This window comes from Leptodactylus fuscus, chromosome 5, assembly GCF_031893055.1.
Source record: "Leptodactylus fuscus isolate aLepFus1 chromosome 5, aLepFus1.hap2, whole genome shotgun sequence".
In the NCBI taxonomy this organism is placed as follows: Eukaryota; Metazoa; Chordata; class Amphibia; order Anura; family Leptodactylidae; genus Leptodactylus; species Leptodactylus fuscus.
In genome coordinates, this window is record NC_134269.1 from 39,519,783 (window position 1) to 39,535,793 (window position 16,011).

Sequence of the window (16,011 nt, forward strand, 5' to 3'; positions counted from 1 at the left end):
TCTGCAACTGTGGACTAGTTAAGGCACCCTTCTAACATATTAAAACAAAAAAAATCTATCACAAATCTCCCAATTAATTGGTCACAAATTCATGGAGAACTGGCTGCCAAACTTGCATAAAGATTTTGATGCAAATTACCCGGATATTGAAAAAGGTGAAATCCATATTAAAATCTTCAACAGAAAGTGGCATGCTGCAGATTTTACAAATTTACATGCAGGAAATTTCAGTAGCAGTGACATTTCTAATATCTCACCCACGTGTCTTATATCATCCACTTGTCTTCTGCCTTATCCCAATGTGGATTTTATCTACATAGAAAATCTGTAGCATTTCCACGCCATGTGGACGCACCCTTAGGCCCCTTGCAGACAACCGTGATGTGGGTCCTTTTGCTAACATGGTTTTTCCAGGATACCACCCTTACCCATTCATTTCTATTGGTCCATGCACACCACCATCATTATACAGTCCCATGAGTGGTCCGACAGTCCGGACTGCAAATCTCAGAGCAGGTCCTATTCCTGTTCGGTTTTGTAGCTGTTCTTTTGAATGTGGCTACAGAAGCATGGCCGGTGCACAGATGTTACATGTATGAAATCTGTGTGCCACCAGTGCGCCAACCATGTCATTCAATCACCGTCTTTAGACTAGATTCACATGACGAAGGTGTAACAAGCCAGTAAAAGGCATCCATCTTGAAACTGTTTTCATGGTTGCCTCATACATTTCAGTGAATGGTGGGATCTGGTAAAAATGGACATGCAGGACTTTGTGTCTGGTTAAAAAAACTGGTTTTGCCGTGGACAGGTAGAAGACACACACGGGCGGTCACCTCTGCAAAGCCATTCAAGTGAATGGGTTTGAAAGCTGACCGCCGGGTTTCTGTCTCCTGTCCAGTTTTGCGGGGCAGAAGACGGAAACCGGATGGATTGGCTAAACCGGAGACCGGGCGCAGATGTGAACCCACCCTTACTCAATTTTATCAAATACATCATACTCAGTTACTATGACTGCTATTGTATGTACATGCAGTAATTCCCAAATTGTAAGCATTCCCTATACAACATGTGCAACAAATATTGTCCATACAGATATATCCAACTTTAACATGACTTTTAACACATTAAGTACACAACTATTGATCACTTTAATCTAACTTTTTTTCCATTGTTTTTACTGTCTTTAGTTATTACAATGCAGCGAGTTACCAGATTCAAGTTGAAGATATATTTTCTGTACGAGACAATAGAAAAATCTAAACCATGGTTGTAAATCTGGCCTCTGCCTACCACGAGGATAGAATATCCATTCAGATATCATCCGCTACCTGATCACTCCGATGATAATCAAATGCCTGGAAATACACACATCTTCCAGCAACATCTAGCGGAATGAAGCCCTTTTCATCCTCTACCCAACCCCAGTGCAATAAACTCCAGTCACGTTCCGAATCGCTCCGGCAGCTTTCATACATTAGGAAGTATTCAGATAAACAGAGGGATTTGTTTACGAGCTGTAGCTGTGGAAATAGCAGGTTGGGAGGCTGTATTTCTGAGGGTCTGATCATTAGGAACTCATTACATATTCATTTTAACCGCATCAATCATTGTGTTCCAATCTGATATTCATGTGAAAATCTCACTTGTAGGGGTTTATTGCAACAGTAATCATGAGCCGGGAGTGTTCAGCGTTGCTCTGCACTGACTGCTTATCGGCACACGGCAAATTCTCCAGGAGACAACCCTTCTCTGCCCTCCTCAGTCTGTACATGCCAACTATATTGGGATGCGCTTCCAGCGAAACGTTGCGTTACAACATCACATCTGCACTTCCAGTCAATATTCTCTATTAGAGATGAGCGAACCTTTAAAAAGTATCTATTCTATTTATTTTTTTTTAGGAGGTGAAACAAGTAGATTTGCAACAAATCTAGAACCTGGCAAATTGATTCTACTACCTTCATAGACGGAGTCAATGCTGTAGCACGGATATGACAAAATCTGGTATCTGGAAGGATTGTAACTTTGCCACTAAAGGCTATATCCTGATTCCAAACCAATGTTCCTAAATATCCCCAGGGTATCTAAAATGAAGCAACTTTGCAAAGAGGGTATATTAAGAATCTCCACGCGTTTTGTGTCTACAGCTCCTATACAGACCCACGCGTTTCTATTTTTCATATTGGAATGGGAATGGGTCAAAGAATATTAAAATATTAATTTCCTTGGATAAAAAATCCCAGCTTAAAAATTTTGATATTTGATAATATTCTCACACTTAGTGTCTATGACTATTAAGCAGACTTAAGATGTATGTGTGTGTCTTAAAGGGGCTCTATCAGCAAAATTATGCTGATAAAGCCCCACATATGCGTGAATAGCCTTTAAAAAGGCTATTCAGGCACTGGTAAAGTTATATTAAATTACACCTCAGTTTTAAAATAAAACCCTAAAAAAGAATGTGATCTACTTACCCATCGTGCACGGTGGGCGGGCATTCAGGGTCCGCCGTCATCTTCATCCACGCCTCCTCTTCCTCCGATGTCCTCGGGTCCCGTCTTCCTCCGGCGCTCACGAACTGACATTGCTAAAAAAAATGGCCTGGGCGCATGCACAGTAGCATGCGGCTTCTACTACGGCTACTGCACATGCGCCCAGGCCATTTTTTTTTTAGCAATGTCAGTTCGCGAGTGCCGGAGGAAGACGGGACCTGAGGACATCGGAGGAAGAACAGGTGGGGATGTAGATGAAGACACACCCTGAATGCCCGCCCAGCGTGCACGATGGGTAAGTAGATCACATTCTTTTTTAGGTTATTATTTTAAAATGGGGGGGAGTTTAATGTAACATTTACGGTGCCTGAATAGCCTTTTTAAAGGCTATTCACGCATATGTGGGGCTCTATCAGCATGATTTTGCTGATAGAGCCCCTTTAATGGTCAAAGGAAACAAGTAAACCATGTATACCGGTAGTTGTAGCCCAATCCAGTCATATTCTTTTCTATCTGCCTCATTTCTTACTAGAACACAGTTTATTAGTAGCAGACACATGGATCAGACTACTCAGACTTTGTTTGTTGTCTCTTACCATAGCGACACACGGCTCTGCATAAAAGATAGAAACAATACTAGATTCGTTTTCACACCTATTTGCAAAGTTGCTTTATTTTTCGATTAAAATGTATTTACGTAAAAAATAAAAAAATAAAAAAATAAAGCAAAGCCATTAATAAAGCATTTTAAAGTGACTTTGATCCTCCAATACCAACACTCAGAAAATGAAGGCCCCAGATTAATCGCGTATCACAGCGTTAGAAGTACTTAGCTCTCATTCCCTTTAATTTACTATGTGGTATAAGCAATATCTTGTGCAAACATTTCCGATTATTACTGAACTAAATAACACACCTCAGAGGAAGCCTTGTATGTGACAGTATGTGTGAGGTCTCAGTGCAGGCCAGGTGACCCCCAGGTACGTGGCGTCAAGAAGAGGACCCAGGGAGAGCGACGGGTGCCGCGAGGAGGCCCAACAGAGGTGAAGGAAGGTGAGTTATCTTTATATCTCCTCTGGGCCTCCACCTTAAGATTGGGGATCTTAAGAGACTCCATTGTACATTAATTCACAGTCTTGTGGGCCCCGATGTAATCTTTTATCCCTCTACATCATCCCTACAGTGAATTCTTGATAGTGATGGGTATGGGTTCTAAGGAGTTTAATCCACCTTAGTGTGGTTACAGATAATCTGTGGGTCTCCTTGGTTATGGACGACATGGAAGCTACAATCTCAATACTGATGCCAGTGCTTATGGGCCCCCTAAGGCTCATAGGCCCTGATGTGACTGTACCCTCTGCAACCCCCTCAAGTTACACCCCTGTTAATTCACTTCAAGATTTGGGTGTAGGTTAGACCCTAAACTTTAGAAAAATGTGGTTGATTGCTCAATTGATTGCTCTAACTTCATGTTTTCCTATGGTCACACCTGTATGATTGTCACACGAGGTATGGACGTTATATTGTATTCGGGGTACATAATGATGGGGTGTTCAGAACATATCAGGACTCTACCCCTTTATAAGTCTGATGTACTTATTAATTGTTCGCGATATATTTTGTATGAATAATACAAATTATTTAATTGCGTTCTATTTTTGGAGCTTTTTTGCCTTTGTATCCTTTTGGTGTCGGCCTGGATAGAGACCCTATGATATCATAGATCGTTTTATACAGCATCTTACTAAGAATAGGTTCATTGAATGCGAATTCTACCTGTATCGATCTTCTGACACGCTATTGAGCCCATGTGATAAGATAGCATCTTGTTAAAATACGCAAAACCCATTGACTTTTATGAGTCATAACTTAGAATGTAAACCGACACCGTAAATGTGATGAAGAAGGCGACAAATGGATTTTGAGAGACTCTTGATTATGAAACCCCCACAAAGTGGATTACAGAATATTTCAGATTACCTAACGTCAAAACTTTAACCCCTTAAAGACTTAGGATGTACTGTTACGTCCTTGGTTGCATGGCTCAGGGGCTGAGCTCTCACCATATGTGGTGGATGCCAGCTGTATAATACAGCGAGCATCCAGTGCTAACAGCTGTGATTGGTACCAACATGGGCTGCTGCTATTAACACTTTAGATGCTACAGTAAAACACGACTGCGGCATCTAAAGTGCCCGGGCATAATGGGCGAAGCCATCGTTGATCTATGGTTGCCATTGGAGGGCAGTAATTGGTTGCCATCACAGGCGGGAGCCCATTAAAGGCTCCCCGACTTGTCATTACCATAATTCTATTACACGCTGCCATAGGTTACAGGTGTCAGAATATGGCAAAACCAATTTTTTTTCTAATTTGCTAAATTTTGCATTTTTTAAAAAGTATCAAAACAATACAAATACTATGTGACTTTGGTATCACCGCGATCGTAATAACTCACAAAATACAGGTAACATTCCATTTTTACCACACAGTGAACACCGTACAAATTAAACCCATTAGAAATTGGTGCAAATTAGTTTTTTTTCCAATTCCACCTCATTCTCAATTTTTTTCCCCAGCTTCCCAGTACAGAATATTGAATGATTCCATTACAAAGTACAGTTTGTCCCGCAAACAATAAGCCATCATGTGACTCTTGAAATTATGGGTCTAGGAAGGTGGGGAGGAAAAAACAGATACGCAAAAACGAAAACTTGCGTGGTTTTTAAGGCGTTAAAGTTGATGGATGAGTAAAAATTAGAAGAAAAAGTTTCTTCAAAAATTGTAGTATAAGGCTCCCAAACTGGTGTTACTATGGCTATACATACGGACAACATGAGCTACCATGACACATCTCAGGGCACAAAATCCAATCTCCATTTATTTGTCTGCTCCGTAATAATAGAATCATATTTGTGTCAAGATTTGTATTTCAGTAAACAGTTATAAAAATTCCCCCTGGCTCCCAGAGAGGAATGATTTGGGGATCCTGGGGGATTCAGAGAGCATGGAGAAATACTTTGATTAGGTGAATGAATAAATCTCGAAAAACTGAGAAATAGGCATTAAATCTACTCCCTGCTGTGTCAGCATTTGATTGAAAACACATAGAGCAAGCTATATTGCAGCCTCAATAACATGCAAGCACTCAGCCATATAATAACTTCTCTTTTTTTAATGCTTTCTTCATTTTTCTGAGCACGTGTGTGCTGGTTTTCATGGTTTTAAGGTTATTAATCCGCACGGCATAGAGTCAAGCACTAATATAGTCCGGGCTCCCTTTGGTGGTCTCGTACTGGAGGATGGAATTCACCAATGCACCAAGCTGTAATAGATTATAGGAGATCTCAAAGTGATGCCAATCATAATTATTATAATATAATAGTGTATATGGGATTACTATAAGTGGTTCTGAAGGTTAAAATGGGGACTAACGCAAGGGACACTATAGCCAAATCTAAATTATCCTGTATATAAAGGTAAGGACCCAGGGATAGGCTTAGAAGGGAGATTCTAGCACAGAAACAATCATCCATTTTGAATTTTTTTTTTTTTTTTTTAAATATAGATTGTGAGCCCCACATAGAGCTCACAATGTATGTTTTTCCCTATCAGTATGTCTTTTTTTGGAATATGGGATGGATATCCATGCAAACACGGGGAGAACATACAAACTCTTTGCAGATGGTTTTTTGCCCTTGGTGGGATTTGAACACCAGGACTCCAGCGCTTCAAGGGTGCAGTGCTAACCACTGAGCCACCGTATGGGCCCTCCATATTGAATTTTACATATGGCCATTGGCAGGAACATGTTTTGGCTTAGGACCAGGGGTGTGCCCAAAGGGGCTGAAGAGGTCATAGTCACATCTGGGTCCTGATGTTTGAAGAGGCCCAAATGACACAACAACAGTGGTCATACTTTAGAGAATCAGCTGGGGTACTGATAGTCATACTATCACCTTTCTAAAATTGGTGGTCTATCTTAAAGGTATAGTCCAAGACATAGAGCAAATTGTGGGGTAGCCAAGGTGGGTGTAAAAAAATGCATACTTTTCCATTGGGCTACATTATCTACTCCTGGTCCACTACCAATGGCGTGCCTGGGCTTTCTGGTGATGCAATCGCTGGTGGCGTATGTAAGTAACATGACCAATCTCTCGGATTACATGAGCCTCATAGCTCGCTTTGATACCCAATGAAGCAGAGACCAAGAGATAACAGTGAAGTGCCAAGGGACAGGTGAGTATGCCTTCTTTCTTTTGCCTCCAACCCGGTTACCCCATGGGTTGCTCCAGATCCTGGAAATCCCTTTGAGGATGGGCCATCAGAAAAACAGAACACAGATACTAAATACAACGGAGTGAAGAACCAAAAAAAAAAATAAGAAAAAAGCATCAAAATTAACTCTAGTCATCAGTTGATGACATTGGGTTGATATTCATTAGTGCAAAATGTCATAAAAACAGGGGGTGACCCAAAACATAGGGATCCGAGGGTAGACAAAGGCAGAGGCACGAAGGTCCAAGTCAATTCTTTATTCAAACACACAACGCGTTTTGGGTTGACCACTGTAAGTTGCCTCCAAAACATAGGGAGGGAAGAAAAAATTATGTGCGGGAGATATAAGGAGATTAGGAAGGAGTTGTATGGCGGGGATAGGGTGTGGATGGCCTTATATGTCTTTGGCAATATTCTGAGACAAAATTGTTGGTGAGGGATAAACAGTGAAGGGCCCGGTAGACACTCTCCTGAGACATATAGGAGTGGGGCCCCAAAAAGTGTAACTTCAGCTAACAGAGGTGCCACATTATGATTTTTCTAGCGTATTGGTATATCTCTTTTCATGGCCGAGTAGATGGTCTTACAGACGGAATCTTAAACCCTTAAAATACAGAATTCCCTTATATAAATATGAGACGCCAAGCATGCCTTATTACGGGGCAGCAGCGCCATAATGACCAGATCGCCAAGCAGATTTCCCAGTTTCAGGCGCTGACTCTCGCCTCCTCTAGTTTACTGCGTATAGACATGGACACAGTAGAGAAATTATTTTTGCATACACAAATAAGGCTTTTATCTGGGCACGGGCGACACACCTCATTAATCGTAGCTTTTATGATACAACCTTCTCCCTGGATCAGCACAGTTTACAAGCACATTATCTATCACACTAGGAAATGATCCATATTGCAAGTGTTTAGAAATCATGTGTCTTGGCATATTCTCTGTACGCTGCATTGGCTACTTGTGGCTGGGGGCATTTATAAGACATATAATGGGCCATACGTTATTAGGGTATAGAGGGGCAGGAAAGACGTGCTGGGATAGCTAAAGATAGAAAGATTGATAGAACTATTTCTAGCCATAGAGGAAAATACATCACTCAATTTTGTATAAAATAACCCCTTTTACTATCATTTGTGTTTCATGTTTTCACCATTTCCATGATCTCCGCTTGCTTTCAGTAAGTAGGGAGACGCATCCAGAGACTAAAAGCCCTTCTATTTCTACAGCTCTTATAAACGCCAATATGTCTCTATGATAATCCACCGCTAAGACCCTCAGACAGGCGTAGCCCCGGGAGGAACCCGGGGCCGCAAGGTGCGTTCGAAGTGTCGATGATGAATGTGTCCTGCAATTCACACTAATTCTCGCAGCTAGCTGCGTTCTTCATCGACGCGCGAGCCGAGTGATCCACCGCTAAGAGTTGCCTCTGTGGTAACAGACAACAAACAAACTCTGTGTAGTCTGTTCCCGCAGTTACGGTATGCTCCTTTCCATCTAATAGAAAGCAACCATGTTTCTAAATAAGATATTATTGAAGGGGTCTCTGGTTGGGGGTCAAAGATGGCTCCACTTTTCTACGTTTTTCATCACTTACTATTGACAGCCATTATTACAGGATTGCGCATACCTATACGTTCAGTGCTTGCTCACTGTTGTCCTCTGTTGCCTGCCATTGTCAGTATGAATGAAAACCATATAGGGTCTTAGGGTATACTTGCCAAATTTGAATCTGGTAAAATAGGAATGTATACGTCCAGTACGAGGATTGCCAATGCCCACACCCTGATGCTGATCTGTCCTGTTTCTAAACCAACAAAGCTGTCCAATTCGGGAAGGGTATGATATCCGTACCCAATCCATTTCCATATCAGTTTTTATTTTTCAGCATCACCTAGCAATGAATCTGCAAAATAAAGCTGAAAGGCGCAGGCAGTATCCATGTGCTGCCCATTATTTTTCACAGACCCGTATATCGGCACGGCCAAGATGCATAAAGAAAAGAAAGAAAAATAGAACATGCAACTTTTTTGGCTCCTTTCCCTTTAATGGGTCAATATGCTTTCCGTTTTTTTACAGATGACATCAAAAAGCCCTCAGATAGAAAAATTGTTCATGTTAAAGGGCTCTTTCAGAGACATACGGGTATGGCGGTACTGTATATGTAATAAAATGGAGTTAGCTGGAGGGGAACATTAGACTGTGGGGCAACTGGATGGTGGCATTAAACTATGGGGATAAATCGTGGGTGGCATTAAACTGTGTGGGTACATGGAAGGGTAATTAAACTGTGAGGGTACATGGAGGGAGGCAATAAACTGTGGGGTTAGCTGGAGGGTGACATTAGACTATCGGGGTATCTTAAGGGGGACATTAAACTGTGAGGGTAGCTGGAGGGTGGCACTAAACTGTGGGGGGTATCTTGAGGGTGGCACTAAACTGTGGGGGTATCTTGAGGGTGGCACTAAACTGTGGGGGTATCTTGAGGGTGGCATTAAACTGTGGGGGTACCTGGAGGGGGGTATTAAACTATGACGGTAGATGGAGGGTAGTATTAAACTGTGGGGGTACTGGGGGGAATAAAATGTGGGGATAGCTGGAGTAGGGCATTAAACTGTGGGGGCACATGTAGGGGGGCAATAAACTGTGGGGTTAGCTGGAGGGTGACATTAAACTATCAGGGTATATTAAGGGGAACATTACACTGTGGGGGTATCTTAAAGGGGACATTAAACTGCGGGGGTACTTGGAGGGGAGTATTAAACTGTGGGGTAGCTGAAGGGTGACATTAAACTATGGGTCAGGTTACTAAGAGGTGGTGTTGGGGGATCCACTTATGAAACCTTTGCACTGGGCTCACCATTGTATTAAATCAGAGGGAATCTCTTCATTAAGAATTGATACATGGGATGATATTATTTACGATGGGGCTGACGGCACAAAACATCAGTCAAATGCATATAAATAATCTGCGGCGCCATCTACAGTTTATATCCAAGTTCTGCAGCCTGCTGTAGCGATATACGCTATTGTATCCTCTACACACAGCAGATCTATCAGGGCTGATTTTTTGGGAGTGATCTATACAAGGTTAGCTAGATATTCAAAGTACAGTAATGTCCAACATGAGCAAAGTATCCCAGAAATCGATGGGGCGGCTGATCTGACATTGATTAAGAGAAGGGTCCTCTCACCTCCCGATTCATCCTGGGTTATACAGTTAGACACCAGTAACACCATTGATTTTCTTCTCCTGTACCTCAACCTGTCAGTAAACACAATACAGATCTAGAGCTGCTGAGGTTTTGCTAAGTCCTTGCTCGGATCTAATCCTGCCAGCCTGGAGGTCATTTCTAAAGATAAGTCGGCTGAACCGATGACACGGGCCTGTGGTTGTGTGTGACAGCTATATGTAGAATATCAGCTCCTTACTGCACTGACAACTCCGATCAATAACCATTGTGAAAAATGAATTACAAAACCCTGCAATTGAATGGGATATAAAGAACCGAGAGGGGGTAGCCTAACTACATCGGCCGTCTGAATGTGTCCTTAGTATCACAGATATGGTAAATCCATTTCATGTAGGACTCAGCAAAATATCACAATATTACATAAGTAAGCGTGAGCTAAATGCAAGAGGGTTTGCAGATGAAAAATCAGTTCTTTAGTAAAGTATATATTACCAGCTAGTTACAGGTATAGCAGAGCTCAGTTTGTTGTTAAAGAGGTTTGCATCAAGTATTCCCTATTCATGAGTGTCTGGTTGGTAGAGATCTAGTTACTGGGAACCCTATGATCACTAGATCCTGCGTCCCTCCTTTCCCTATATGAATGGACTGGTGGTCAGGGGTGCACAGTGCTGCTCCATTAATCTCTATGGAGTAGCCAAAAATACTCAGCTTGCCTTTGACAGTCTATAGAGATAAAACATGAAGTATAGAACTCTGTTTCATTCATCCAATGGGATGCATAACCCCCATTCTCAAGGCTGGAGAGGTTCCAGAGATCAGACCCCCCCCCCTCCCCATAGCTATTACTTCTGTATTTACTACTAATATGATTCCCTTCTTATATAACTCTAGCTGTTCTCCATAGCTGATGCACAGAGAATGGAGCAGGAAGCAGACAGCTCTGTTCTATCTGTAGTGGCCACTCTAGATTACTGCAGATCAGTTCCCATTCATTGGAATAGAACCTAAGCTGCAGTACCTCAGTTTCACCACTACATAGAGAACAGAGCTGTCTGCTTCCTGTTCCATTCTCTGTGTTTCAGCTACTGAGAACAGCTAATCGATGGGGGTGACAGGTGCTATACCGTCACTGATCTGATATTAGTGAACTGTCTTTAGCATAGAAGGAAACTCCCTTTAAATGAGTTATTTCTGTTAGAAGAAGGCTGGCAAGAAGAAGGCACTCCTGATAACCCAACTGTGTTGTGTCACTATAGTGTAGTTGTCTTTCTATTTTGAGGAGTTCTCCTCTTCCTCTCCTTCCCCTCTCCATAGACGTCTATTGTAAAGATTTGATCAGTGCTAGAAGAAGGCACATGTGGGAAAAATAAGAATTTTCTTTAAAAGGAACCTGTCAGGTCGATTTGGGACACCAAACCACACACAGATCTTTATAGACCAGGGGTTTAGTGTCCTAAAAAAATACACATGCAAAAAATACTGTACAAAAAATAAACCTTTATACTTGCCCATAGATAAGTCTGATAAGCCTCATCGGACTCCTCTCTGGTGCTCCCAATGCCTGCACAGTGAAGCTAAACACATACACCCTGGTTTCACTGCACAAGTACTGGAGGTATGGCGCATGTGCACTGAAGGTGAGACGTATTCCTCTGGCTTCAGTTAACTGCCCTGGTACAAAGGGAGCTCAAAAACGCAAATCATATTATTATAGATTTCTCCAAAGCTCCCTCTAGTGGTGAAACAAAGAACCGCAAGTTTATAATTCCATCTAAGGGATTTGGAGCTCTCTATCAAAAATCCAAAGCTCTAACTGCTATGAATATATATTAGGAAATTAATTAGCACAGAAATTTGGACCTAAAAATGAGGACATTCACTTTAAGACTAACGCCATATCTGATCCACATTTGTCACCATTAAGATCTGCTTGATGTCCAAACTATGTTCCCAAAGCCGAGTATTAATTAAATTGGATATATCGTAATGTGTCCGACAGTGATAAAAAGGCGAGAGGAAATAAATAATGTCTGATCCCTTGTCCCTTAATAAATAAAAACAGAAGTGACGCTAGAAATAATGAGCTTGTCCAAGTAAATTATGAAGCCACAAGCTGGTGTATACAAGGCGTATGGATGCGAGAACTGGGGATTTATGGTCTAGGAATAAATAGAAGTAATTGTCCCGTAGTAGTGTTCGAGCGTCAACTAAATATTTCAAATAAAGCAAAGTACGTGAATAGAAAATATTGCAATAAGGTACGGCCGTATATATGGGACGCGGAACATGAAATGCTAAAGCTGTAAATCTCTGACCGTTGGGTGGTTAATAGCCATACAGTCACTACCGGGGGTAAACCGGGACATCTGAGGCGTTATACACATTGTAGCCTGCAGGTGGCACTGCATTAATATAATGTGACTGGATAACATTGGCACGCTGATATTGTATATAACAGATGCCAGTTCGGTAGTTGTACTCATCTCTATTTCTATTGCAGATATAGTAAAGTTAGTTTGACATGTGAATTAAATGAACATTTGCAGCAAACTTTACCTTGACCTTGGCCTTTTGCTGTAAATGTTCGCACTGCAGCAAGTTAAACTCTGCTACATCTGTCAGTATCTGACGGATTCTGATCACAATAGCATATTATGACTACGTATGCTATTAGACGTATTCAGAAGTATGTCAGGGCTCTTAGACTCCTATATCACATAGTAACTGTATATAGTACAACTTGCAGGCTATATGGAAATATAATACAATCATGCACATAAGGCCTTAAGATAAGGGTCAGCAGAACCCGTGGATCTTGGCATGATTAGTCCAGGATTTTTTTGTGGGACGGGTGTTCAATGTGGTGGATTTGTTGGGTCCTTACACCTTGTAATCCCCCGATAAGTATAATGTACCCATTCAGCTGTACGCATTATAATGCCCCAACTCCCATACAGGACAGAACCTATGGAGTGAGCAGTGGGTATGTTTCTCAGTACTCACTGTTTTTTGGACTCGTCGCCTCTTTCATTCCACTGTACCACTAACATGTGACAAAGAACATGATTTTGTGTTACTTTGGTGAGAAATCTCTATGTTATGTGTATCTGCACAGATGTAGTAAACTTTAACTTGCACTCAATGCATTAACTGTAGAGAACTGTGACACATAACATTAAAAGGGTTTTCCAGGATTTTTTTCATCTTTAGGATGGGCTGTATATTTGATTGGTGAGGGGTCAGCAGCCCACCCCTGCACGAGTCAGCTCTTCACGGCTGTGTCTGAGCTAAATATTGTGGCCCATCTTAGAACCCATTGACGTCAATGCAGCAATGACATCTAGCCACTATATCATGGATGGAGCAATCTGCTTCTGGTTCCGTGCACTGCATAGTATATAGACCCTGAACAGCTGATCCATGTAGGGGCAGGCTGTTAAACTATCAAATATTGAGTAGGCCATTAAACAAGTCCAAGAAAACTCCTCTAGGCTAAGGTCTCACGTTGTGGAAACGCAGCTTTTTTTGTTGCGGTTTTTTGAGCCAAAGCCAGAAGTAGATTGACTAGAAGTTAGAGGTGTAAGAACTAGAGATGAGCGAGTAGTACTTGATCGAGTAGGTATTCGATCGAATACTATGGTATTCAAAATACTCGTACTCGATCGAGTACCACCCGCTGTTCGAATGGAAAAGTTCGATGCTGAACCAGCATTGATTGGCCGAATGCTATACAGTCAGCCAATCAACGCTGGTTCTTCTCCTACCTTTAGAAGTCTTCTCCGTGCAGCTTCCCCGCGGCGTCTTCCGGCTCTGAATTCACTCTGCCAGGCATCGGGCCTGGGCAGAGCCGACTGTGCATGCCCGCTTGTAGTGAGGACATGCGCAGTCGGCTCTGCCCAGGCCCGATGCCTGGCAGAGTGAATGAAGAGCCGGAAGATGCCGCGGGGACGCTGCACGGAGAAGACTTCTCGGAGGATCCAGCCCGACCCTCACTCGTGGACCTGGTAAGTATAATTTGATCGAACGTTGCCTACCCCTGAAACGAGCATTTTCCCCCCATAGACTATAATAGGGTTCGATATTCGATTCGAGTAGTCGAATATTGAGGGGCTACTCGAAACGAATATCGAACCTCGAACATTTTACTGTTCGCTCATCTCTAATAAGAACGTCTTATATATTTCCGATTCCATTTGTAACCATTCTTGGCTTTGGCTAAAAAGAACTCAACAAAATCTGCAACAAAAAAAAGCTGCGTTTCCGCAACGTGGGGCCTCATCCTTACATGAATTTGTTGAATGGCTTTTCAATGGTTTCTGTCGAGTTGTTTGATATCACTGTCTCCTCTATATATGGCCACCCAGGGGTCACGGCGTGGTTTTCGGACTATTGAGGACTTTGCTAACATCGTCATAATGTAACGAATTTGATTGTCAGAATATTCCGGGTGGACCCATCAATACTGCAGCTTGCGTCTCTCCAGATCTCATTAGACATGGCGGGGTCTATCTCTGCATGGGCCACTTCCCCCATTCTCACCTTTCTTGATAAAAACGAAATTTGTACGGACGACGTTGTTTCTCGCCTCTCCTGCTCACTTCCAGTCTCTTCTTGATAACTGTATCTCGTCTGTTTAAGCTCTTCATTAAGGTGCTTTATTTGGCAAACCCGTCTGAGCGCAGATCCCGTCTACTGACAAGGCTGCTGCTCGGCGGTGCAGATCCGCTGACACTGGACGGATATTAATTTAGTGCGGAGGAATCCCAGGACGACATTACTGTAACTCTTTGTTAGCTGTTTCTTTCTCTTGAGTATATTATTCAATTACAATCTGTTGTAAACTCGGGAAACGGTTTACTTTTCTCCTTCCTAGGCAAGATTGTCACGAAAAACTGCCATGGCAACATGATATATGATAGACCACAAGCTACCGGGCGACCGTGTCTCTGTTTTCTTCCACTGTTTAGTATTGAATGTCGGACTATTTAAAGCTTCCATTGAATCGCTCAGTCTTTAGGTCGATCTACATATTTCGAGAGAAAGCTGCAGGTATATAGAAGATAAAGCTGCGCCATTTACATATATACATATACAGTAGGCGATCACTTGAAATGGAGCTTTGCTTTTTTTATTCTATTTTTATTCTTTTGAGTATTAGATTGTAGAAAACATTTAGACTATGGCGTACAAGGAAGACATCGAGGGATAAAAGTGAGTAAATGGGATTTATTTCTTACCGATTGGAACGCCGTGTCATATATTATATAGAAAGTGAGAACAATAATTAAAGGGGTTAACCGCTTCTTGAAGGCCTATCAATATAAAACTGGTGGGGGTCCGGCTCTCGGCTAATGGGCTGTGGCTGGGAGATTCATCCCTTTCATTGTTCACCAGACGCGGTATTGTTAATATTCAGTGTATCACATATTCATATATTACAGTTTTTTCATATTGGAATGAACTGTACTACCAGATATGGCCACTAGTAAAAGGACTTGGTAGCATCAAGTTATGTTACGCTCACACCTATGTTCGGGTTTGGGTTTGCTTGGGGACCAAAAAAACGGAAACCCAATCCACTTAAAAACCTGCAAACCCCTAGACTATAATGGGGTCTGCCGAGTTCCCCTCCAAAAAACTCCACATTTTTCAAGTATAATGGGGGAAGGAATCCCCAAATGGTGTTCAACCCAGCCTTAACAAGTTGTCACCTCTTTACAGGAGAGGTTGCGCAAGCGTTGGTGGAGCGCCAATTCATCTATTTTGGGACTGCCAGAGATAGCCAAGTTCTCACCCAAAGGTTGCACCCCTTTGATCAGCTGATCAGTGGGGATCCTGGGTTTTGGACCCCACTGATCACATATTGGTAACCTGTCTTAGGGTTACAGAGGGGATCTATATTACAATCCTGCAGAACAAAATAAAGTGAAAGGATTAAAATTAAGGATTAAGGATTGAAACTAAGGTAGGGATCACTGGTTTGATCCTATGTTCTCTTTTCTAAAGCAAAGTCTTCTGAGCAAACCAATTCCTTGAGC

The 16,011-nt window shown here is 42.1% G+C and overlaps 1 protein-coding gene and 1 non-coding gene across 3 annotated transcripts in view; both read right to left on the reverse strand.

Annotated features, from left to right (window-relative positions):
- Positions 1-16,011, reverse strand: part of LRRTM4 (leucine rich repeat transmembrane neuronal 4) — a 540,717-nt gene that overhangs the window by 363,129 nt on the left and 161,577 nt on the right. The gene's annotated exons all lie outside the window — the stretch shown is intronic.
- LOC142205472 (5.8S ribosomal RNA) lies at positions 8,051-8,204 on the reverse strand. The gene has a single exon (XR_012716463.1). It is a non-coding gene; the product is annotated as a 5.8S ribosomal RNA (ribosomal RNA).